This window comes from Balaenoptera physalus, assembly GCF_965194825.1.
Source record: "Balaenoptera physalus genome assembly, chromosome: 14".
In the NCBI taxonomy this organism is placed as follows: domain Eukaryota; kingdom Metazoa; phylum Chordata; class Mammalia; order Artiodactyla; family Balaenopteridae; genus Balaenoptera; species Balaenoptera physalus.
The window spans coordinates 59921007-59946915 of NC_138893.1; the positions used below are offsets into that span (position 1 = coordinate 59921007).

At 41.9% G+C, this 25909-nt stretch overlaps 1 protein-coding gene and 1 long non-coding RNA gene across 12 annotated transcripts in view; one reads left to right on the top strand and one right to left on the bottom strand.

The window, feature by feature from the left end:
* The window catches only part of LOC309642391, a 102346-nt gene extending 81868 nt beyond the window's left edge, over positions 1 to 20478 (bottom strand). For 6 of the 7 annotated variants that reach the window (XR_014253136.1, XR_014253137.1, XR_014253138.1 and 3 more), the window contains exons 1-3: positions 20064 to 20478; positions 19079 to 19231; positions 9853 to 10001 (exon numbers count right to left, since the gene is read on the bottom strand). This is a non-coding gene — a long non-coding RNA (uncharacterized lncRNA). Of the gene's footprint in view, positions 1 to 9852; positions 10002 to 19078; positions 19232 to 19557; positions 19641 to 20063 lie in introns of those variants that run through there. The other variant, XR_014253142.1, reaches the window with a different exon arrangement.
* SLC16A12 (solute carrier family 16 member 12) overlaps positions 19812 to 25909 on the top strand; it is a 98464-nt gene continuing 92366 nt past the window's right edge. For 3 of the 5 annotated variants that reach the window (XM_082423779.1, XM_082423784.1, XM_082423785.1), the window contains exon 1: positions 19812 to 19901. The gene's annotated coding sequence lies outside the window, so the exon portion shown is untranslated. The remainder of the gene's footprint in view (positions 19902 to 25909) is intronic. The other 2 variants (XM_082423781.1, XM_082423783.1) reach the window with 2 other exon arrangements.

Here is a 25909-nt window from a genome sequence, read left to right on the forward strand (position 1 = left end):
TCCTCTGAGAAGATTATTTATGTGTACTTTTCCAAATACTGCAGCATTCTTTTCTTTTACCTTTCCAGATTGAACTTTTAATTAATTAATTAACTTAACTGAAGTATAGCTGATTTACAATATTAGTTTCAGGTGATCAACGTAGTGATTCAGTATTTTTATAGATTATACTCCACTTAAAATTATTACAAAATAATGGCTATATTTCCCTGTGCTGTACAATATATCCTTGTTGCTTATTTATTTTGTACATTGAAGTTTGTATCTCTTAATCTTCTACCCCTATCTTGCCCCTCCCCCTTCCCTCTCCTCTCTGGTAACCACTAGTTTGTTCTCCGTATCTGTGTGGGCACTTAGGTTGTAAGTTCTAATACTAAACACAAGGGGGCAGCGTTCTGCCACCTATTCCCCGCCCTGGCTCCGTTCAGAAACCTGATTTTCATGAAGTGCTTTTTTTTAAGCCTATCTTAGTTAAGGAGGCAAATCCTTATTCCTTTAAGACCAGGCTTACTGTTTTTCTTCACTACTGCCTGGAATATATACCTATCCTTCTGTAGAAATAAAATTGAAATCTAAAAGCCTGACTGTATTTATACCCAGGACATGTTAATAGGAAGTTTAAAAAACAACAAAATATTTAAACCGAAGCATTTTAGGCTGGCTATCCCTCTCTACTGGGTAACATAAAATATAATGATATTGCCATTAAGGTGATTGTCTGGGCTCTCTTAAACACTAATTTGCTCTGTTAATCACCATAGATCCTTTCCAAAGGTAATTGCTAACCCTGAATACTTCATTCCACAAATATTTACTAAGTGCCTTCTATGTGCTAGGGATTTTTCTGGGGATTTAATGGAACCCAGACAAGGGTTGTATCTTTGTGTTTAGACTGGTGATATTCTGTCAGGAGAGGGAGGGAGGGATATACCTGCCTGCAGAGGCTCGGCCCCTTTGAAAGAATATCTTTAAAACGTTTAGGTTTGTTAAGATGGAAGGGAATTTAGAGATTACCTAGTGGAAACTCAGACGCCTAGAGGGGCCAGACAGATAAATAAATAAAATGGGCCAGTTGGGGTCTGCAGTTAAGTGAAGAATAGGTGTCTAATTTAAAGACCACTCTCTCCCAATAAGCTCAGGCTAGAATTTTCTTCTCTCTTTTTTTTTTTTTAAACCCAAAACAAGACCTGCTCCCCTCAACACACACACACCTTCTCCTAAAGTTACCAAACAGAAAGAACTGTTTTAAGGAAGGTGGATTCACAGAACCAGGAAGGGCAAGGAGTCAAGATAAATCACCTTGTCCTCCACCCCACCCCTCCCCCCAAGTTTTTTTAAACAAATGTATTAACCCAAACCATGATAACTATTGAGCAATGCAAGACCACAACATGGACAGTGGCCAAAGGCTACGGTATAGGTGAGGTCGCTGTTTTTCTCTTTCCTCAAGGAATTTTCTAGGCCATTAAGAGAGCTTCCCTTTCTGAGTCTGGTTTTTCTAAGTCTCCCGTTAGCTTTCAGCAGGAACAGGGCATGCGGTGTAACCATCTTCAGGTGCTATCAGAAGAGAAATGCGAGGGGCTAGCTGTGTCTTCCTCCCCTGTCACTAGTGAATGTGAGAAGGATGTGAGATGCAGGCAAGCAGTCTCTGGAGCCAGATTTGTCAAGGGAATTCAGATGTTGATCTTTCAAAGAGAAGCCAGAAATCTGGAGTTTCATGGGAAATCTCCCAATTTTAGAGAGCTGCCAATGAATTATCTCAATGCTGTGAAGGCCATTCCAAGCTCATCTGAGAGCTAAATTTGCCTCCTTGTCCAGTAGCTTAACCTCTAACCTAATTAAATCCTCTAATTCTACAGATTAAATAACAGGCCCAGAGAAGTTAATGACTTGCCCAACATCATCACATAATCTGTATTTTTTCCTCTAAGTCATAAAATAGCTGAAAAAAGTGGAGGAAATGTCTTACAACCAGTGAGACAACTATTGTCAACTTAAATAAAAGGTAGGTGCGAAATGAGCCAGCTACTTGGCAATGTTGGTGTTGAGACAATTCAGAAGAGTATGATTTATACTAACAATGAATGTAGTACCTAATGTGGAAAATGATGATTATTGCAGAGAGGCTAATGAGAAAGTAAAAGATGCTCTGGCTGCCATGAGTTACAAATCAGCACCATGATGGTTCTATCAAATTTGAATAAGTAACTATGAACACAACAGGGTATTGGAAAACAGCTGCAGGTTTACATATCAAGAAATTCTGGGTAAGTCAGACATTCCATTATTTCATAAATCTAATAAGAGAAGTGCATATGGATTTTACTATTATATTAAGAAAAAAATGGCTCAATATCACACAGGAAATACAATAAACATGTAGGTATTGCTAAAGAGCTCAAACAAATGAGGGGATGAAGGAACATTTAAGTGAAGCCAGTTGGGACTTCAAATTCTGGGGCCATTTCAAACATGTCCAGTGGTCATTTTTCTTATATGGGGGCTAGAAATATTTTATACCATTTAAGAAAGTGCTAATTTTTTGATTGTTCACTACACGTGGCTAATTCTTGTGCCACACTGACATTCCAAGAGGACAGCCAAGTGCTGACTGATGTCACCATCTGGTTTTACCAGGTCGTGTTCACCTCTCACTGACCGTCTCCAGATTCTGTTAGGGCAGAGTGGGTGTCTAAATTGTTCACGGTCATGCTCCCAGCTCAGTTCCTGGCACTCAGAAGGCCCTCAGTAACTGTTTAGTTAGGCTGAATTGGCTCAGCTGGAATTGAAGAATCAGAAGCAGTTGGAAGGGAGCTTAGAGCTAGTTCTCATCATCCTCATCCATCCCACCCCTCCCAGCACGATACCACCCCCTACTCTTCCACGCCCCCCTCCATCGGTGATGGGAAATACAACGCACTGTTAGCAAGCAGTCAAATCTACTTCAATAATCCTGCCTTAGACCCTCTCCAGATGATGCTAATGCCAAACTAGATAGTCATAATGTTCTTGGCCAAAAGCCTATACTTTTAAAATGAGATTACATGAGATTCATATGAGTTTTAATATAACCATAATAAGTATTAATAATGCATGCTGTATAATCAATTGGCATTCTCCCCCAAAGAGCTCAAATTCTTATTTCTTATTGTGATAAATTTGTACTTACAGATAAACAGGAATACATCTCTCTTCATAAGGGGCAAAACAACCTTTTAGCTTCATAGAAGTTTCCCAACAATAATGTGATCTAGCTCCACTAGGCTGGAAGAGCATGGGCTTGAGAATTTCAGATCACTGGTCACCAGTATAACTCTGGAATGGAATTTAATTTCTAAATGCACACTCTCACCCCAACCAAAATGTCTAACTTGTCTATCTCAGGGACTCCACACCTTGAAAACTTCGAATCCTTTAAACCATTCATTCATCCAATAACTGAGTTCCTGATATATGCCAAGCACCATGCTAGGTACCAGAGGCACAATGGTGAACACGATGGGCATGGTTCCTATTCTCACTGAGCTTTTAGTTTAGGGCCAAACAAAATGAAAGCAAACAGCAACAAAAAACTCCAGTTGAGATAAAAATTATGAAGGAGAAAGAAAGTGCTAAGATGGAGAATAATGGAGGAGAGAGATTGAGTTTAAATAGAGTGGTCTTAGAAGACCTCTGGGGAGGTGATATTTAAGTTGAGGTCTTTGCAATTAAAAAAAAAAAAAAAAAAAAAGATGAAGAGCTTTCCAGGCAGGAGGAAGAACAGATGTAAAGACTCTACGTCCTTGGCTTGATGCTAAGAAAAAAAACAGACATGGGGAATGCGGCACAAGATGATGCAGCGATAGGCAGGGGCATGACACACTTATGGGCCATGGTCAGAGGAGCCCAGATTGGTGCTTTGGGAGCCATAGAAAAGTTATAAGCTGCAAGGCAATGTGATCTAATTTAAGTTTTGAGAAAAAAATTCTTGGTGTTCTCATGGCAGAGGCTTAGAGCAAAAACAAGTAGATGGGTTAGGCTGCTATGACGGGAGTAGGCAAGAGAAGGCGGCAAGCGGGATTAGGGTGCTGGCAACGCAGATGGAAAAAAGTGAGGCAGATTTTGAGCTAGATTTTGATGAGTTCATTGACAGGACGTGCAGACGGATTGATGTGGGAGGTAAGGGATGGCTCTTATATTTCTGGCTTGATGAATGGAATGGATTGGAAGCCCAACACAATAAAATCATAGAGGAGAGCTGCTCTGCTTAAAGGAGAAAAGGAAAAGGGGAGGTCTGGGTCCTGTCCACTGGGGCGCCTTCCCAACTATCCTTGGGTCTCCCTAGGATACCTAGGTCATGGTTCTTCAATTTTAGGGTGCTGAGCCGTTTGGAAAGCCTATTAACATACCGGTTCCTACATGTAGTGTTTCTGGAACAGAGCACTTGGAGCAGATATAGACCAGAAGGTTAATGTTGATGTGTCTGCTTACAAGATACACTGCTTTCAACTAACCTTCAGATTGGTTGGAAACACTTAAAGCAACTGGCAAGCCGTTTGCTGGCAGACTTATGGCTTTTTTTTATAAATGTATAAAAACCAAGGTAGCCTTTTTTTTCACTTTGTGTTTTTCCACTCTTCACACTCTACTGAAATAAAATAGAACCAATGGCTATTATTTATATTGCTAGAAACTCTTTGAGTGGTTCTTCCAGTGGTTGGGATGAATTATATTTTCTTCGCTTAATGATGCTATCATGTCATCAACTATAATCACGAGAACTAGTTCATATGAATGTATAAATGTGTCTCTGCTGAAAAAGACTGATACAATAGTACCCAGTATGTGTTAATTTGTATAACTATTAAGATATACTTTAGCACAGAAACTAAAGGGGCATTTGGCCATTGTTCTTTTACATCGATGCCTTATTTATTTGGATTGGCTTTATCCTCATCAAATGCTTGCTTCAATTTGCACTTTCTGAATTTATCAAAAATGAATAAAGGTGAAGCAGAAACTTGCTAATTAATCCATTAAGAAGATCAACACAGAGAATCAAAAAGGGTAAATCAGCCCCAAACAAAGCTGGCTGGTTGTTTTTTTTGCAAATAAAGTCTAACCAGCCTTCCCTGTGTTTCTGATGTTAGCAGGTGAGCTGTCTAGCTGGAACAATGCATCCCTTCCAATGACTTACAGAAGTCGTCTGGTCCTGCTATGAGCAGGTCCTGCTTATTATCACTCATTCTTCTCTTGAAAGAGAATGTTTCCGCTCTGCTGGTGTACACCTCTCTCCTGCCTCTGAATGGTTATCACGCTTATGTGACTCATGAGGCACTCGCTCCATCCCGCTTAGCAGTCAGCTGTGCATCTATCCTATCTCCCCCACTAGACATTGCGAGCATTCCCCGAGGAGGCCGTGTCCTCCTGCTCTGGTTTCATCTCAGCTCTCTTGCTCTGAAGATTTTCGAGCCTTATCTCTAACTGTGACCTTCTCCCTTGGCCCCTGACCTAAATTTCCAACAGTCTGCTGGGGATTTCACTCCCATCTCAAGCTCCACGTGTCATATATTGAATAGTTCACCAACTGCCACCTCTTAACTCCTCTCTCTGTTAATGATCACCATCCTCCCGGCTGGAGACACACATGCTTCTCGTGTCTCTTTCACTCCCTATCTAATCAGTCACTTTGTCCTATTGATTTTCCCTGTTCTCGTCAAAATGACTTATTTACTCACTGCCAAATACACCTTGCACTTTCCCACTGCTAATATTGTTACCTGCAGTTTCACCTACCATGAGAGCCTCCTTATCTGCTTACTGACATGCTCCAAGGAATTCCAGGCTCACCTGTAAAGTCAGCCTTTATCTTAAGCAGCATCTGTCCCAAGCATTTAGCTTCTCTGAATTCTAGCAGGTGTTGACTTCCTTTATCAAAATGATCATGCACCTTTTCTTTTTGAAATGTTAGATTGTGGTGACGGTGTTTTTGAAATCTTTTATTGTTATTCAACTTCTCTCATTTGCGTGGTTACTTCAACTAGATTGTAAATTCCTTGAAGACAGGAACGCTGTCTTAAATACTATTGTACTGCGCACAGGCTAGACACTCAAAAATACTGGTTGATTTGTTTGCGTTGGATTTGTCTGATGGTAGAGATGGAGAGACAGGCACTGTAGTTCAGTTTGCAATGTAGTCGCTCATTAAGTTGGCCCATTAAACACAAATTATTTATTTTCCCTTCTAATATATTGCTCACAACACTTTTTTTCCCCTTGAGTCATTGAAAAGAACATACTAGCACAATAAAAACTGGGGAAAAAAGACTTCTGATAGATGTGTTCGCAAAAACTTTTCTCTTATACTCTTCTAAAGTAAATACAAGATCTGCAGACACTGAATTTATAGTAGTCATCTCTTGGCTAAATAACGCTGCATGACAAACCACAACAACCCTGCAGTGGCTACAACAGGAAACTTTTATTTTTGTGCGTGAGCATGTAGGCTGGGCAGTTCTGCTGATCTGAGCTGGTCTAGGTGGGCTCACTCATGCCCCTGAAGCCTGCCAAGGGGGTAGCAGCTGGCTCTGCTAATGTTGGTCTGGCTCTCCTGGTGTCTGGGGCCTTGGCTGGGGTGACTGAGCTGACTGAGCTTGGCCCCATGTGTTTGCTCATCTTCCAGTAGGCTAGCTCAGGCTCATTCTCATGGTGATGCAGGGTACTGAGAGAGAGCCAGTGGTGGCATGGCCCCCTAATATCTAGACTCAGCACTGGCCCACCACTGTTCCTCTTCCCCACTGATTCAAGGGGTGGGGAAACAGGCCCCACTTCCCCATGGGCAGAGCTAATTCACATTGCAAAGGATATGGAAACAGGGATGGAGAACCCCAGCTGTTCTTGCAATCAATCTATCCCAGAGTAGACAGACCTGATTTCATATACCAGCACAGTTTTCTAGTTGTATAATATTGGGTAATTTATTTAACCACTCTAAGCCACTTACCCTCAATTGGAAAATAGGTACTGTGAGACTCAAAGGAAATCTATACACAGGGCCTGGGACATTATAGGAAGTCACTAAATTCCTCACAGCTCTCCCAACAGCTGTTTAGAGAAGGGAAAGAGGTGTACATCATCTCTTAACATGATGAAAATTAGATAATTTTATTTAAATCTGATTTGGAGAAACCAAACGCTAAACCCAAATGCATAATTCAGGAAAAAATGACATAAAAGTTTGAGCAGTCATTTGAAAGATTTTGAAGAAATTAACTGGGAAACAAAGCTCAGTGTTATTAAAATCAGTAGGACCTTCGTGCTGATCCTATGGGAGCAAGAAAGGGCAGGTCACAAAGTCTGTGGGGCAGACCATGGGGACTTTCTCATCGTTTTTTGGGTCATACTCCACATCTGGTTGGGTGACAAAACCAGCAGTTTCTCTCGCTTTCCCATTCTCCATGTAAACTTTCTTATCCCCGATGTGTTCTCGGAAGGAGTCCTAGCTGGGTCAGAGAACTCTCAACCTGCACAGCAGCCCTGAACTAGGAAGAGAGTCATAGTGTGGGGCTATCTTGGTCCTGCTCACGGTTGCTGACTTAGCTCAGAATAAATGTCATAAATCCTAATCGAATGAATCTATAAGAGGAAGAATCACAGAGGTGACAACAAAGGTGATGCGTAACTAACATTCACTCATTCCACAAAGATTTATTGAAGTTCCTACTCTGTCAGCACTGGGGGAACAGTAAATGAGACTGAGAAGTTTTCTGCCATCAAATAGCTTATATTCTATGGGGTCAAGGGAAGAGTATTTGTATTTGCTGTATGTTCAGCTAACATTTATTTTATTTTTAATTTTCCCCTCAACTTTATTGAGGCATAATTGACAAATGAAAATTCAATATACTTAAAGTGTACAGTGTGATGATATGATATATGTATACATTGTGAAATGATTCCCACAACCAAGCTAACTGAAACACCCATCACCTAATATAGTTACCTTTTGTGTGTGTGTGTGGTGAGAACACTTAAGACCTACTCACTTTGCAAATTTCAGTACACAATACAGTATTATTAACTATAGTCACCATGCTGTACATTAGATCCCCAGAATTTATGCATCTTATAAGTAAAAGTTTATACCCTTTGACCCCATTTCCCATAACACCCAGGCCCTGGCAACCACTGTTCTATTCTCTGCTTCTGTGAATTTAAATTTTTTAGATTCCACATATAAGTGAGATCATACAGTATTTGTCTTTCTGTGTCTGGCTTATTCACATAGCATTATGTCTTCCAGGTTCATCCATGTTGTCGCAAATGGCAGGATCTTCTTGTTTTATGACTGAATAATATTCCATTGTGTGTATATATATGTATATATATAGATCACATCTTCTTTATCCATTCATCGGTCAACAGACACGTAGGTCGTTTCCATATCTTGGCTATTGTGAATCATTCTGCTAACACTGATTAAGTACTTACTATGCATTAGCTACTGTGCTAGGCACTTCACACATATATATCTCATTTAACCTTCACAGTAGCCCTGGAAGGAAGGTGTTGTTATTTTGCTTGTTTCATAAGTGAAGAAACTGAAGTTTTGAGTTGTTATGTAACTTATCCAAGGTCACCCAGCTAGCAAGTTCCTATGATAGGTTAACATTGGAAGTGATGGGGTGGGGAGGATTTAAGTGACAGTATCCACTGGGGGTCTGGTGATAAATGGAGTTCAGAGAGAGGTCAGAATTGGAAACGCACTGCTTCTGACGGGCAGGTGTTAGCCACAGTCATGACAAGAGGGAGATCAGGATTTGGGCAAAGAAGGGAAAGCAGAGAAATAGGGGCTATAAATTCTAAGAAAACCTTCATAAGAAAAGAAGTGATGTGATGAAAAAGGAACCAAGGAAGACAATAAAGAAAGTGGAATCTGAAAGGTGCCCATAGGATGTGATCTTATGAAAGAAGTCAGAAGAACAGGAATTTGAGAAAAGCTTATTCAGAAGTCTGTTTCTTGGTGTTCTGGGAAGAATCACAATTTCCCATTCCATGTGCTGCCCTCATTTGTATAACTGACAGCATAATATACTTGCATCTTTTTTATGCTGTTTGTAGTTATCCTTAGAATCTCTATTAGCCATGGAAATAAACTTTCAAATTCTATTTAGGCAAAAGCTTCACATTTCCATCCCCTACCCCCAACCTTCTGGTAGCTTCCAGTCTGACGTGGACACCCCAAATATTATTTATCTGGAACCAATGTTCTCGTTTCTCTCTGCTGAGTCCACACATCCTTGTTTGACCAAATAACAGGAACAAACAATTCCTTCTATAATGGATGTACCCTAAGGTGTTATGCTTCTGAGAATCTCATCTGAAAATTGATTCCCCTGAACCATGGCACAGTATGATTTTAGTTCACACACTTGTTATTTATTGGTTACAAATGGTAGGGATTTGACTAGGTATGCTGTGTCTCTAGGCCAGAACAGTACAGGTAGTGTCCAACTCAGAGAGGGGAGGAAGAAGCTAGGGGAGGGGGTTGGAGCACAGCCATAAATGGTAGTTGAGGTACCAGAGTAGCTGACCACATTCGCAAAAGGTTATTTAACTAATAATGATCCAACTGTAGTACCATGTCCCCCCCAACTTTTAAACATGTAAAATTATTATTAATACGAATACTGGTTAAGACTTCTTGCACATTTACTATGTGCAGGGCATGGCGTCCAGCACATTCTATGGATTATCCCATTTTGACTCTCACAAGGACTCAATGGCTTAGGTTTAATGATCAATTCCTCCACTTCCCTTAGGACAGATGAGATTCTGAGTAGAATTAGGAAAAGCTGAAATATCTGGGCTCACCTCCTCACCAAAATCCTGGCCTCTAGCCACCGCTGTCCAATAGAACTTCCTGTGATGAAGGAGATGTTTTATTTGCTGTCCAGTATGGCAGCTACGAGCTGCACATCGATGCAGAGCACTTGAAATGTGATTACTGCAACAGACTCGCACTAAGAAACAAACACACAAAAAACCTGAATTTTAATTAAAATTTAAATGTAAATAGCCACATTTCATAGTCATTTTGTACTGTGCCAATATAGAACATTTCCACCATTGCAGAAAATTCTATTGGATAGCACTGTTTAGGAGAAATGCTGCATTTCCCCCTTCCTCCCTGGTTGGATTCCAAGGCAAGCAAAGGGGTTTCTCCTCCCCTTCCCAGCTCCTCCAACCCTCCAGCCTTAGAGAAAGGAGATTCCTCATTCCGCCTTCTTCTACTTCACCTCCACACTGCCCACCCCATGGCACCAGCTTGTTCAACAGCCTTGAGTTGGGGGAGCCCCAAAGGGGGAAGCAGATGGGAGTGACCTTCTCTATCAGCAGCATCATCAACAATCCACAGTTACTCACTTCTCAAAAGACGAAAATCATTCTGCCAGAGAGAGAATCAGCCGAGCTAAATCTGAACAAACACACGCACACAGCATTTAATGACATAAACAAAAGAATTGCTCTGTGCTTTGCTAGAGTCCCTGTAACTGGTGACTTAGATGGAGGAAAGCCTGTGAGGTTTTCTTTCTCTTCTTCAAAACTCTAAAAAATAACTGGTTGGAAGAGAGACCTTCAAGATGGCAGAGGAGTAAGACGTGGAGACCACCTTCCTCCCCACAAATACATCAGAAATACATCTACATGTGGAACAACTCCTACAGAACACCGACTGAACGCTGGCAGAAGAACTCAGACCTCCCAAAAGGCAAGAAACTCCCCACGTACCTGGGTAGGACGAAAGAAAAAAGAAAAAACAGAGACAAAAGAACAGGGATGGGACCTGCCCCTCTGGGAGGGAGCTGTGAAGGAGGAAAAGTTTCCACACACTAGGAAGCCCCTTCGCTGGCGGGGACAGGGGGTGGAGGTGGGGAAGCTTCAGAGCCACGGAGGAGAGCGCAGCCACAGGGGTGCGGAGGGCAAAGCGGAGAGATTCCCGCACAGAGGATCGGTGCCGACCAGCACTCACCAGCCCGAGAGGCTTGTCTGCTCACCCGCCGGGACGGGCGGGGGCTGGGAGCTGAGGCTCGGGCTTCGGAGGTCAGACCCCAGGGAGAGGACTGGGGTTGGCTGCGTGAACACAGCCTGAAGGGGGCTAGTGCGCCACGGCTAGACGGGAGTGAGTCTGGGAAAAAGTCTGGACGTGCCTAAGAGGCAAGAGACCATTGTTTCGGGGTGCACGAGGAGAGGGGATTCAGAGCACTGCCTAAACAAGCTCCAGAGATGGGCACCAGCCGCGGCTATCAGCGCAGACACCAGAGACGGGCAGGAGACGCTAAGGCTGCTGCTGCCGCCACCAAGAAGCCTGTGTGCGAGCACAGGTCACTCTCCACACCTCCCCTCCCGGGAGCCTGTGCAGCCCGCCACTGCCAGCGTCCCGTGATCCAGGGACAATTTCCCTGGGAGAACGCATGGCACGCCACAGGCTGGTGCAATGTCATGCTGGCCTCTGCCGCCGCAGGCTCACCCCCCATTCCGTACCCCTCCCTCTCCCTGGCCTGTGTGAGCCAGAGCCCCTGAATCAGCTGCTCCTTTAACCCCATCCTGTCTGAGCAAAGAACAGACCCCCTCAGGCGACCTACACGCAGAGGCGGGGCCAAATCCAAAGCTGAACCCGGAAGCTGTGCGAACGAAGAAGAGAAAGGGAAATTTCTCCCAGCAGCCTCAGGAGCAGCGGATTAAGTCTCCACAATCAACTTGATGTACCCTGCATCTCTGGAATACCTGAATAGACAATGAATCATCCCACAATTGAGGCAGTGGACTTTGGGAGCAACTGTAGACTTGGGGTTTGCTTTCTGCATCTAATTTGTTTCTGATTTTATGTTTATCTTAGTTTGGTATTTAAAGTTTATTATCATTGGTAGATTTGTTTATTGATTTGGTTGCTCTCTTCTTTTTTTTATATATATAGATATAGATATATTTTTCCTTTTTCTCTTTTTTGTGAGTGTGTATGTGTATGCTTCTTAGTGTGATTTTGTCTGTATAGCTTTGCTTCTACCATTTGTCCTAGGGTTCTATCTGTCCGTTTTTTGTTGTTGTTGTTGTTCGTTTAGTATAGTTTTTAGCGCTTGTTATCATTGGTGGATTTGTTTTTTGGTTTGGTTGCTCTCTTCTTTGTTTCTTTCTTTCTTTTTTTCCTTTTTCTTAATTACTTTTAAATTTTTTATTTTTTTATTTTTTTTTTTTTTAAATAAATTTATTTATTTATTTATTTATTTTTGGCTGTGTTGGGTCTTCGTTTCTGTGCGAGGGCTTTCTCCAGTTGCGGCGAGCGGGGGCCACTCTTCATCGCGGTGCACGGGCCTCTCACTGTCGCGGCCTCTCCCGTTGCGGAGCACAGGCTCCAGACGCGCAGGCTCAGTAGTTGTGGCTCACGGGCTTAGTTGCTCCGCGGCATGTGGGATCTTCCCAGACCAGGGCTCGAACCCGTGTCCCCTGCACTGGCAGGCAGACTCTCAACCACTGCGCCACCAGGGAAGTCCCTATTTTTAATAATTTTCTAATTTTTAATTTTATTAACTTTTAATTTAATTAAATTATTAATTTTTTTCTCCCTTTTCTTCTGAGCCGTGTGGCTGACAGGGTCTTGGTGCTCCAGCCAGGTGTCAGGCCTGTGCCTCTGAGGTGGGAGAGCCAAGTTCAGGACATTGGTCCAACAGAGACCTCCTGGCTCCACATAGTATCAAATGGCAAAAGCTCTCCCAGAGATCTCCATCTCAACACTAAGACCCAACTCCACTCAACGACCAGCAAGGTACAGTGCTGGACACCCTATGCCAAACAACTAGCAAGACAGGAACACAATCACACCCATTAGCAGAGAGGCTGCCTAAAATCATAATAAGGTCACAGACACCCCAAAACACACCACCGGATGTGGTCCTGCTCACCAGAAAGACAAGATCCAGCCTCATCCACCAGACAACAGGCACCAGTCCCCTCCACCAGAAAGCCTACACAACCCATTGAACCAACCTTAGCTACTGGGAGCAGACACCAAAAACAACAGGAACTACGAACCTGCAACCTGCGAAAAGGAGACCCCAAACACAGTAAGTTAAGTGAAATGAGAAGACACAGAAACACACAGCAGATGAAGGAGCAAGGTAAAAACCCACCAGGCCTAACAAATGAAGAGGAAATAGGGAGTCTACCTGAAAAAGAATTCAGAGTAATGATAGTAAACATGATCCAAAATCTTGGAAATAGAATGGAGAAAATACAAGAAACGTTTAACAAGGACCTAGAAGAACTAAAGAGCAAACAAACAAGGATGAACAACACAATGAAATGAAATTAAAAGTTTAAATGAAATTAAAAGTTCTCTAGAAGGAATCAAGCAGTATAACTGAGGCAGAAGAACAGATAAGTGACCTGGAAGATAAAATAGTGGAAATAACTACCACAGAGCAGAATAAAGAAAAAAGAATGAAAAGAATTGAGGACAGTCTCAGAGACCTCTGCGACAACATTAAACGCACCAACATTCGAATTATAGGGGTCTCAGAAGAAGAAGAGAAAACAAAAGGGACTGAGAAAATATTTGAAGAGATTATAGTTGAAAACTTCCCTAATATGGGAAAGGAAAGAGTCAATCAAGTCCAGGAAGTGTGGAGTCCCATACAGGATAAATCCAAGGAGAAACACACAAACTATCAAAAATTAAATACAAAGAAAAAATATTAAAAGCAGCAAGGGAAAAGCAACAAATAACATTCAAGGGAATCCCAATAAGGTTAACAGCTGATCTTTCAGCAGAAACTCTGCAAGCCAGAAGGGAGTGGCAGGACATATTTAAATGATGAAAGGGAAAAACCTACAACCAAGATTACTCTACCCAGGAAGGATCTCATTCAGATTCGACGGAGAAATTAAAACCTTTACAGACAAGCAAAAGCTAAGGGAATTCAGCACCACAAAACCAGCTTTACAACAAATGCTAAAGGAACTTCTCTAGGCAGGAAACACAACAGAAAGAAAAGGACTACAATAACAAACCCAAAACAATTAAGATAATGGTAATAGGAACATAAATATCCATAACTACCTTAAATGTAAATGGATTAAATGTTCCAACCAAAAGACATAGACTGGCTTAATGGATACAAAACCAAGACCCGTATATTTGCTGTCTACAAGAGACACACTTCAGACCTAGGGACACATGCAGACTGAAAGTGAGGGGATGGAAAAAGATATTGCATGTAAATGGAAAACAAAAGGAAGCTTCAGGAGCAATTCTCATATCAGAAAAAATAGACTTTAAAATAAAGACTATTACAAGGGACAAAGAAGGACACTACATAATGATCAAAGGGTCAATCCAAGAAGAAGATATAACAATTGTAAGTATTTATGCACCAAAGATAGTAGCACCTCAATACATAAGGCAAATGCTAACAGCCATAAAAGGGGAAATCGATGGTAACACAATCATAGTAGGGGACTTTAACACCCTACTTTCACCAATGGACAGATCATCCAAAATGAAAATAAATAAGGAAACACAAGCTTTAAATGATACATTAAACAAGATGGACTTAACTGATAATTTATAGGACATTCCATCCAAAAACAACAGAATACGCTTTCTTCTCAAGTGCTCATGGAACATTCTCCAGGATAGATCAGATCTTGGGTCACAAATCAAGCCTTGGTAAATTTAAGAAAAGTGAAATCATATCAAGTATCTTTTCCAACCACAATGCTATGAGACTAGATATCAATTACAGGAAAAAAAATCTGTAAAAAATTCAAACACATGGAGGCTAAACAATACACTACTTAATAACCAAGAGATCACTGAAGAAATCAAAGAGGAAATCAAAAAATACCTAGAAACAAATGACAATGAAAACACGATGACCCAAAACCCATGGGATGCAGCAAAAGCAGTTCTAAGAGGGAAATTTATAGCAATACAATCCTACCTCAAGAAACAAGAAACATCTCAAATAAACAACCTAACCTACACCTAAAGCAATTAGAGAAAGAAGAACAAAAAACCCCAAAGTTAGCAGAAGGAAAGAAATCATAAAGATCAGAGCAGAAATAAATGAAAAAGAAATGAAGGAAACAATAGCAAAGATCAATAAAACTAAAAGCTGGTTCTTTGAAAAGATAAACAAAATTGATAAACCTTTAGCCAGACTCATCAAGAAAAAAAGGGAAAAGACTCAAATCAGTAGAATTAGAAATGAAAAAGGAGAAGTAACAACTGACACTGCAGAAATACAAAGGATCATGAGTGATTACTACAAGCAACTATATGCCAATAAAATGGACAACCTGGAAGAAATGGACAGATTCTTAGAAAAGCACAACCATTCGAGACTGAACCAGAAAGAAATAGAAAATATAAACAGACCAATCACAAGCACTGAAATTGAGACTGTGATTAAAAATCTTCCAACAAACAAAATCCCAGGACCAGATGGCTTCACAGGTGAATTCTATCAAACATTTAGAGAAGAGCTAACACCTATCCTTCTCAAACTCTTCCAAAATTTAGCAGAGGGAGTAACACTCCCCAACTCATTCTACAAGGCCCCCATCACCCTGATACCAAAACCAGAAAAAGATATCACAAAGAAAGAAAACTACAGGCCAATATCACTGATGAACATAGATGCAAAAATCCTCGACAAAATACTAGCAAACAGAATCCAACAGCACATTAAAAGGATCATACACCATGATCAAATGGGATTTATCCCAGGAATGCAAGGATTCTTCAATATACGCAAATCAATCAATGTGATAAACCATATTAACAAACTGAAGGAGAAAAACCATATGATCATCTCAATAGATGCAGAAAAAGCCTTTGACAAAATTCAACACCCATTTATGATAAAAACCCTCCAGAAAGTAGGCATAGAGGGAACTTACATCAACATAATAAAGGCCATCTATGACAAACCCACAGCCAACATAATTCTCAATGGTGAAAAACTGAAACCATTTCCTCTAAGATCAGGAACAAGACAAGGTTGTTGTCTTCTTCACTCTCACTGGTATTATTCGACATAGTTTTGGAAGTTTTCACCACAGCAATCAGAGAAGAAAAAGAAATAAAAGGAATCCAAATCGGAAGAGAAGAAGTAAAGCCGTCACTCTTTGCAGATAACATGATACTATACATAGATAATCCTAAAGATGCTACCAGAAAACTACTAGAGCTAATCAATGAATTTGGTAAAGTAACAGGATACAAAATTAATGCGCAGAAATCTCTTGCATTTCTATACACTAATGAAGAAAAATATGAAAGACAAATTAAGGAAACACTCCCATTTACCATTGCAACAAAAGGAATAAAATACCTAGCAATAAATCTACCTAAGGAGACAAAAGACCCTGTATGCAGAAAACTATAAGACACTGACGAAAGAAATTAAAGATGATACAAACAGATGGAGAGATATACCATGTTCTTGGATTGGAAGAATCAACATTGTGAAAATGACTATACTACCCAAAGCAATCTACAGATTCAATGCAATCCCTATCAAACTATCACTGGCATTTTTCAAAGAACTAGAACAAAAAATTTCACAATTTGTATGGAAACACAAAAGACCCCGAATAGCCAAAGCAATCTTGAGAAAGAAAAACGGAGCTGGAGGAATCAGGCTCCCAGACTTCAGAGTATATTACAAAGCTATGGTAATCAAGACAGTATGGTACTGGCACAAAAACAGAAATATAGATCAATGGAACAGGATAGAAAGCCCACAGATAAACCCACACACATACGGTCACCTTATTTTTGATAAAGGAGGCAAGAATATACAATGGAGAAAAGACAGCCTCTTCAATAAGGGGTGCTGGGAAAACTGGACAGCTACATGTAAAAGAATGAAATTAGAACACTCCCTAACACCATACACAAAAATAAACTCAAAATGGATTAAAGACCTAAATGTAAAGCCAGACACTATAAAACTCTTAGAGGAAACTAGGCAGAACGCTCTATGACATAAATCACAGCAAGATCCTTTTTGACCCACCTCCTAGAGAAATGGAAATAAAAATAAACAAATGGGACCTAATGAAACTTAAAAGCTTTTGCACAGCAAAGGAAACCATAAACAAGACAAGAAGACAACCCTCAGAATGGGAGAAAATATTTGCAAACGAAGCAACTGACAAAGGATTAATCTCCAAAATATACAAGCATTTCATGCAGCTCAATATAAAAAAAAAACCCAATCCAAAAATGGGCAGAAGATCTAAATAGACATTTCTTCAAAGAAGATATACAGATGGCCAATAAGCACATGAAAAGATGCTCAACATCACTAATCATTAGAGAAATGCAAATCAAAACTACAATGAGGTATCACCTCACACCAGTGAGAATGGCCATCATCAAAAAATCTACAAGCAATAAATGCTGGAGAGGGTGTGGAGAAAAGGGAACCCTCTTGCACTGTTGGTGGGAATGTAAACATATACAGCCACTATGGAGAACAGTATGGAGGTTCCTTAAAACACTAAAAATAGAACTACCATACGACCCAGCCATCCCACTACTGGGCATATACCCTGAGAAAACCATAATTCAAAAATTGTCATCTACCACAATGTTCATTGCAGCTCTCTTTACAATAGCCAGGACATGGAAGCAACGTTAAGGGTCCATCAACAGATGAATGGATAAAGAAGATGTGGCACATATATACAATGGAATATTACTCAGCCATAAAAAGAAACAAAATTGAGTCATTTGTAGTGAGGTGGATGGGCCTAGAGACTGTCACACAGAGTGAAGTAAGTCAGAAAGAGAAAAACAAATACCGTGTGCTAACACATATATATGGAATCTAAAAAAAAAAAGGATATGAAGAACCTAGGAGCAGGACAGAAATAAAGATGCAGACGTAGAGAATGGACTTGAGGACATGGGGAGTGGGAAGGGTAAGCTGGGAGGAAGTAGAGAGTGGCATGGACATATATACACTACCAAATGTAAAATAGATAGCTAATGGGAAGCAGCCGCATAGCACAGGGAGATCAGCTCGGTGCTTTGTGACCACCTAGAGGGGTGGGATAGGGAGGATGGGAGGGAGATGCAAGAGGGAGGAGATATGGGGATGTATGTATATGTATAGCTGATTCACTTTGTTATAAAGCAGGGACTAACACACCATTGTAAAACAATTATACTCCAATAAAGATGTTAAAAAAAAAAAAAAGAAAAAAGAAGAGAAAATAAATAACTGGTTGTCCTACATTATTTAAGTGGAAAATGGGTCTTCTTGACCACCCAAAGCAATGTTTAACTAAGAGAAGTATTTTTCTGAACTGCAAAAGTATTCAAGTCTTTACCCTAAAGACCTTCACAGATGAAAGCTCAGAACTGGCAGCTGCTTCAACATTTTAAGTACATTTTCAATGCTAATGAGTTCTTTTACAATTCGTATTTGCTAATTCTTCTGTGTGTTTTAGAGGTAGCTTCACTAATCATTACTTAGGTGTAACCCAGAGCTTTTTGCAGGTGAAAAGAGGAGCTCAATCCAGATTTTATAGTTAAAGAGCAGGAAACTGGGGAGGGGGTAAAGAGACAAAATAGCGGGAGGGTAAAATGAGGAAGGTTTTTAGCAGTCTATTTTTAAAATACCCTAAGGTATTGTGTCGCCACCACGCCATAACTTTCTAGCCCCCTTCTCAAATTTTCCAGAAAGTCTTACTCACTCTGAAACTTTGAAGTACAACCGACTAAATCACCTAGGGATTCTTGTTAAACGGCTCTGGGGTTGGGCCTGAGATTTTGCATCTCTAGCAACGTCCCAGGTGACGATGCTGTTGAGTAGCAAAAGGATGTAGAACCCAAGAAATTGGAATCAGACCTAGTCAGTTCGGAGACTTTGCTTCTGACAGGGAGCATAATTTACAGGAAGGTCCCTCGGGCAGCTCCTTAGGCCAGTGAGACAGCCGACTTCAGGGCGACGTTTGGAGAGTTGGGCGAACCTTAGCACAAGCAGCAGCTGTAATTTTACTGGCGGTGTGTTACGTACGTACGTACCGGACTCCTGCGCCGCATTCATTTTGTCCTCTTCAGCAAGCACAGGAAGTGGACGCTATTATTATCGTCGTTTTATAGGTGAAGAAAGGCTCGGAGATTTAAGTAACTTGCCTAAGGTCACGAGCTTTTCAGGAGAGTTGAATCTAGGTCCATCTAACAATAAGAAAGAGCGTTTTAAACACTTTGGGGGCCTCAGTTCCCTGCGCTGTGAAATGGGACGGGTTGTATGGCAGAGTCCAGATCCCTGCCAGGTACACCTAAGGGAGTCCCTGGATTCCTCTTGCAGAGCTTTTTGCTCTTTGAGCCTGCAGGGGAAAGTTCTTTTTGAGAACACCCGGCCCCCTCTGCTTGCCTAGGTCAGGGGCACGCACTGCAGTTGCCGGGGAGGGTCGGGCCGTCCCAGAGCGAGCTGGCTCGGGTCACGGCGGGCCGATCCATTACATAACCGCGAGGCGGCCCTCCTCCCGCGCGCCCCTCACCCCTCGCCAAGCCGCGGCACGTAGAGCGGATCTCGGGGATAAATCCCATTCACCCGCCGGCCAGAGAGTCCACGGCAGAGCTCGGGAAGCTGAACTTGCTGGTGCCTTTCGGAGGCCGAGCGCCGGGATTTTCCCCGCCACGCTCTCCGCCTCCCGCGCTGCCCGCGGGGCAGCCGCCGCAGCACCGCCGGCGCCTCCGCCCCGTCCGCTCCCCGCGCCTCAGACGCGCGGACCGCGGCGCCTGGGGCCCCGAAGGGGCCACCGCGCGGGGACGCGGCACCGTGGGCGCGCCCCGGGGGTATGTCCGCGCGCGCGGCCGTCCGGGCTGCAGAGGTCCACGCGAGGTGAGCACGCAGCGGGGCCCGGCGGGAGCAGGCGGAGAGCGGGGTCTGGGCGGGCTGCGGAGGGCTGGAGGCTGGCCCGCCGGGCTGCCGGGGCGCAGTCTCCCGCCGGTCGCTCTGGCGCCGGGATCCCCAGCGCTCGGGCCCGGGAGCCACATGGCTCACCTTCTGTCCTATTTCCCGCTCGGCCGTGCTGAGGACGCGGCGGCTCAGGTGACCCGGGCATCCTTCGCGGCGGGGCGGCGGGCTCTAGGGCTGGGCTGGGCGGAGGTGGCGGAGGGCTCTCTCTTGGCTCCCCGCCGCCCCAGCGCCTGGTGAGACGCGCGGGGAGCCCGCCGCCGTAACCCGGTCCCTCGGAGCGCCCGTTGGTTTAGAGGAGAGACACGTGCCCGCTTGCCCCGACGGTGCTGGGCCGGCGCTCGGGCAGTTTCTGGGCAGGTGGCTGGAGAGGGAGCGGCTTTGATCCCCATCTCCTGTGTTTTCCAAATGCAGACTTCTCGTGCAAGAGAGACCGCCTTTCTTCTGGATTCTGTTTCCAGTGTATCTTATTTCTTTATTTTGAATCTCCCCTCACCCTCAGGTAATAATACTCACAACCTTCAATTGACTTAATTTCTTAGTTGCCTCTTGTCCTCACAGAAAATCAGTGATACCTGTAGTGCAGATTCAGGGGAAAGTGTTTGAAGCAAAATTTAAAAGCACGATTCCAGTAAGTCCTGGGGCTCTTTGGTTAGCCTTCGGCTTTCACAACTCAGCATTCGGAATCTCTTGTAACTATTGTTTTTCTTTTTTTTCTTATTTTTTTAGTGTTGAGTTGGATGGGACCTGCCAGGGCACTGGTTCAACCCTTACATTCTTTTTCTTTTCTTTTTTTTTTTTTAACATCTTTATTGTAGTATAATTGCTTTACAATGGCGTGTTAGTTTCTGCTGTATAATAAAGTGAATCACAACCAGGACCACTGCCCTGGGGTCAGGCTCACCACTGGTGTCCCTTGATCACTAGGCCACCTTCTTTGGCTCAAACCTCAGGTGCTAGGCTTGCCCACCTGATCTCACGGGCCTGGCTTGTCTCGTCACTTCCTACCTCACATATTTCCAGGCCTGACATCCATGACCCCCACTTCCAGAAAACACACACACACACACACACACACACACACACACACACACACACACAGTCTTCTATTTATGTCTTTTATGCTCTTGTATGAAATAAATCTTCTCTGCATTTGGAAAAAAAAAAAAAAGTGAATCAGCTATACATATACATACATCCCCATATCTCCTCCCTCTTGTCTCCCTACCCAACGCATCTAGGTGGACACAAAGCACGGAGCTGATCTCCCTGTGCTATGCGGCTGCTTCCCACTAGCTATCTGTTTTACCCTTGGTAATGTATATATGTCCATGCCACTCTCTCATACTTCGTCCCAGCTTACCCTTCCCACTCCCTGTGTCCTCAAGTCCATTCTCTATGTCTGTGTCTTTATTCCTGTCCTGCCCCTATGTTCTTCAGAACCTTTTTTTTTTTTTTAGATTCCATATATATGTGTTAGCATACGGTATTTGTTTTTCTCTTTCTGACTTACTTCACTCTGTATGACAGTCTCTAGGTCCATCCACCTCACTACAAATAACTCAATTTCGTTCCTTTTTATGGCTGAGTAATATTCCATTGTATATATGTGCCACATCTTCTTTATCCATTCATCTGTCAGTGGACACTTAGGTTGCTTCCATGTCCTGGCTATTGTAAATAGAGCTGCAATGAACATTGTGGTACATGACTCTTTTTGAATTATGGTTTTCTCAGGGTATATGCCCAGTAGTGCAACCCTTCCATTCTTGAAGGGACTCTAATTAGTTTATCTTACCTTTTCTTTGCTGAGAGCTGGGCACTCTGGTGGCCCAGTCAGCTTAACCCTGGAGGAAAGTCTTCAGATCCTCCAAATTTAGAAACACATTATGTCCAAGGGTATCGGAGATCACTAGCTTTTTTTTTTTCGGCTGTGTTGGGTCTTCATTGCTGGCTGGCGTGAGCAGGGGCTACTCTTTGCGGTGTGTGGGCTTCTTGCGGTGGCTTCTCTTGTTGCGGAGCACGGGCTCTAGGCATGCTCGGGCTTCAGTAGTTGTGGCACACGGGCTCAGTAGTTGTGGTGCACGGGCTTTGTTGCTCCGCAGCATGTGGGATCTTACCGGACCAGGGCTTGAACCCATGTCCCCTGCATTGGCAGGTGGATTCTTAACCACTGCGCCACCAGGGAAGTCCCCCGAGATCACTAGCTTTTAAAATCAACTGCCCCTGCATAGTTTGCTCCCCTCTCCCCCTATAAATGTCATGTCAAACTAAGCCAATGGTGTCTGACCCTCCCAAGGAATAGTAATTAAGTGACTGGATTTGGTCACTTATAATCACAGGATCTTGGAAACTGTACAGTTTTTTAGAGGTCATCTTGTCAAACTCTTCACGTTACAGCCTGGGAAGCTCAGTTTCCTGTAAGCAAGGATTGGTTAAGCTCTTTGGTGATGGAGCCAGCACCAGAATCCAGGCCCTCTCCTTCCAACTCCGTTCAATTTTCAAAGCATATTGCTTCCAGGCATTTTGAGCAAAAATGATGACTAGAATCACCTAATCATGTCATTTTCCTGTTCTTATTTTTTATTTATTTATTTATTTATTTTAACTGGTGGGATTCTGAAATAGGTGAGAGGTTGATTTAGTCAAACCACCTTTGTAGTATAATTTTAAAAAATACAAACCCTTAATTTTAAATAACACATTCTTAAATACATGTCTTCAAATAATAATACAAAGATGAATATGCAGATACATCCCAGATGAACTTCCAGGAGAAGAAAAGTAATAAATCAAAACATATGGATGAAATTTACCCTCATCTCTCTTTGGAGTCTTTTCCGATTCTTACCTCCCTGTGGTGGTTAGAGTTAAAAGTGTGATTTGTGACTTTGGAGCCGGCTTGAGAAAAGTGGCTTATATGAGGACAATTTGTGTGTTATGATTAACACCATAACCTATAACAGAGCTGAGAAAGGAATTTTAAACAGACTTATTTAGCATTTTAGCATTACATTGCACATTTTTTATGTCTTTCAATTTACTTTCATTTAATAGGTATTTATTGAGTGCCTACTATGTGCCCAGTGCTGTTCTGGGCACTTGAGGTATGTCAGTGAACAAAACAGAGAACTTTGATCCTGTGGACCTCAAGTTACAATTAATTCATTAGAATTTTTCCAGGATTTTGTTTGGCAGATAGAAGAGAATTTCAATTTTGCCTAAAGTTGGGAAATGAATGTAAATATTCCAAATTATCTTCCTTCCAATACTGTGATTCTGCTGATTTTATAATCAGTGAAAAACAAACATAGAAATAAATTCAGTTAAAGTTACTTTAACTTTTATGAACTGACATACGTGAACTCTATGTGAATAGAAATTCCTGCACTTGGTTATTTTATGTATGTTCATTCGGAGTCCCTGAAATTACACTTCCTTTAATGCAAGGACCTCATTGTGGTGACATTGAACTTAATGAAGCATGGGAGGATTAGTTTTCTCAATCGTGTTGGTGCCCCTGTGTCAGTGTTGCGGACTGTAATTGTATTAGTTTTAAGATGTAGCTTCTTATTTATTTATGAAGATGGTGTTCTGCTTTTATTTTGTCTCACTTTACATTTTGTCCCCTGCTCCATATTAATAGGAGACACAGTGTTGTGACTTATTGGTAAATCCGTTACCACAGAGGTTTTTCTTTTTAATCAGACATCGCAGTTTTAAGCATTTTCTAATTTTCTCAATTGCTTTTTCTTCAAAACGGCATGGTTTGCAAGCTCAGGCATGTTTATTGTTTTTAACAAAGGCTTATCAAAATGAACTTGGCAGTTTTTCAGTCGTATACGGCCAAAAAAAAGTATTCAGTGCCGCTTTGGGGGTTGTTTATGCATTCCTTACCTAACCCATGGCTTTGCTTTTAAAAATCGCCAATTTGGAAGCTATGTTCTTATGAGTACGTTTCTAGGCTATCTAAAAACCCATTCACGTGGTATAATAATTTAATTGAGAAAAACCAAATCCACACTTGAAGACAATGGGATGTTTTGAGTACACAGATTTTTCTCTGTTTTTAATTTGTTCTACATCAAAGGACATCAGGAAGTGTCATTATCTAACAGTGTCCTGTTTGCAAGTGATTTCTGTTAAACACTTGGAGGAGAGTCATGATTTCTGATAGCTGCTAGGCACCCAGAGGAGTTGATTTTCTTCCTTTGCCTACCACTCTGCCCCATCAGATTCTCATCCCCCTTCCTTACTGCACATTGAAGAAAGAGGTGCATTGCCCTATAGCCAGGTAGGAAGTTACACACCTTTACTTAATTATTTAATCAATGTGCTCATTCATTATTTACTTAATAAATATTTCTTGAACTTCTTATTACAGATTTGTGCAAAGATTGTGTCCCGAGCCCCTCTTTTCCTGTGCTCGTGGCTGTAGGAGATATAAAAACACAAGCAGCCTACAGCCTCATACGGAAGAAAATACATTGTGTAACTAGCTATATAATACCAGTTATAACCACTGTAAGAGATAGATAAGTATGTTGGAAATTGAAGGAGAGAGAGCATGTAGGCACTCTGAGGAGTCAAGGCTTAGGGAAGAATTTATAGAGCAGGACACGTTTGAGCTGATTCTCGAAAGATGAGTAGGACGGTAAAGCTTTTATAAAGGCAGGAGGGTATACCTATCTTTATGGGAACACATCCTTGCCTCTTTTGAAGAAGTAGACATATAGAAGACTTCCTTTTGGGGACAGTTGAGGTTGTGTTGGGTTGTCTAATAGACGCTTATCACCTCTACACCCTCTGCATGCATACCGCTCTGTCCTAGGTAATGGAGTATCCACCAACCCTAAAACGGCTCATGGGCTTAACCGGTGCTCTCCTTTCCCACTGAACCCGTTGTTGCTCAGAGCTCAGAGACCACTGTGGTAAATAACTGTCATCATAATAAATGGGTGTACTTTGCTTTTATCAGCTCAGGTGCACGCTTACTGTGGTGTTTGGTCACAGTCTTGTTTATCTTATTAATACTTGCTCTTGTAATTTCGCAATTTAATTAAATATTACATAAACTGATATAATGGGAGTGCCAAAAAGGAATGCTATTTCTATGAAAACAAAGTTGATTGCCATATAGACTCGTAAAAATAAGCCATATTAAAAAACAATATCAACAGCTACAACCTGGATGAACCATGAACACATGTTAAGTGAAAGAAACCAGACACAAAAGACCACACATCGTGATTCCATTTATATGAAATATCCACAGTAGGCAAACACATAGAGACAAAATGTAGATTTGTGGTTGCCAGGGTATGGGGTAGGGGGAATTGAGAGTGAGTGGCAGTAGGTACAGGGTTTCTTTTTGAGGTGATGGCTGGGTTCTGGAATTAGACAGTAGTCTTGGTTTTACAACATTGTGACGGTACTAAAAACCACTGAATTATATATTTTAAAAGGCTAAATTTTAAAAAAATCAACAAACTACTGCTCCCCAGGTATGGAATACAGAGCTATAAAAGATTGGAAACTATAGTAAAAAAAAAACTAGGGAGATTTTGCCCTCAGGTTTTTTCACAAGTGCCTTTAAGGTACAAGTGCATTTAAGAAATGGAAGGAGGAAATCTGGGCGAGGTTTAACCAATAAAGGCAACACAGAACTGCAGTCATGACCTGGCACCCAAAGATTAGTGAATGATTTTACTTTTATTTATGTGACTAAAATTGAAATAAAATGTTTGAAACATGATGTATCAACTTTTTGACTCTCTGCTTTTACTGACTTTTGATTGCTTCAGTTAAGAGAGCTTTTAATGTTTCAACTTCTTAGGGTACCCTAGCATATCTTGAAAATAGCTCATTTCTCTGGCTCTGGAGAGAAATTCCATGTTTATGAGCCTCTCTTATGGATGTAATATTAGTCCCTT